Genomic DNA, 566 nt, shown 5'->3' on the forward strand with positions numbered 1-566 from the left:
TAAACATTTAACATTTATTATTTAAATTACTGTACAATGAAACGTTTTCACACGAGGGAAACCATCATAATAGAGAGACATATAATATGGGTTATTTTTTCTGCCTGCAGAAATTAGAGGGAGGGAGGGAGGGATCGCTTGAGCAACGTTACATAGGTAATATAGGCGACTCCGAGAATTACATAAATATGCTATCTATAGAGTACAACGAAAACAAGAAATAACCTTCATAGGGGGAGAAAGAGGGGGTCACGGGGCAGGCAGGGGGGACAGGACCCCGTCACCCTGCCTCCTTCCCTCTTCCTATCGGTGAAGAGTTAATACTAAGTAAAAATATAACTTTTTTGAAGGTTCTAATGCTATGGGGATATCAGAGGAAGAACAGCAAGTCTCGCAGGCAGGATTTGCACACACCGTTATATTTGGACCTGAGAAGGGCAAGTGACAAAATTATCGAAAAAATTTTCTTTTCTTTTTTAGATGATTAAAAAAAGTATTTGTAATTTCTCTTTTTTCATCGCCACGGCCAATCAGAACCTTAAACCTAAAACAGATATGTTCATAAC

General features: G+C 38.5%; 1 protein-coding gene across 1 annotated transcript in view; it reads right to left on the reverse strand.

Annotated features, from left to right (window-relative positions):
* Positions 1-566, reverse strand: part of LOC119590591 (spidroin-2-like) — a gene marked incomplete at its 5' end in the record, with an annotated part of 25483 nt that continues 24917 nt past the window's right edge. Inside the window, 1 exon segment of the mRNA XM_037939267.1 lies at positions 1-566.

This window comes from Penaeus monodon, chromosome 27 (assembly GCF_015228065.2).
Source record: "Penaeus monodon isolate SGIC_2016 chromosome 27, NSTDA_Pmon_1, whole genome shotgun sequence".
Lineage (NCBI taxonomy): Eukaryota > Metazoa > Arthropoda > Malacostraca > Decapoda > Penaeidae > Penaeus > Penaeus monodon.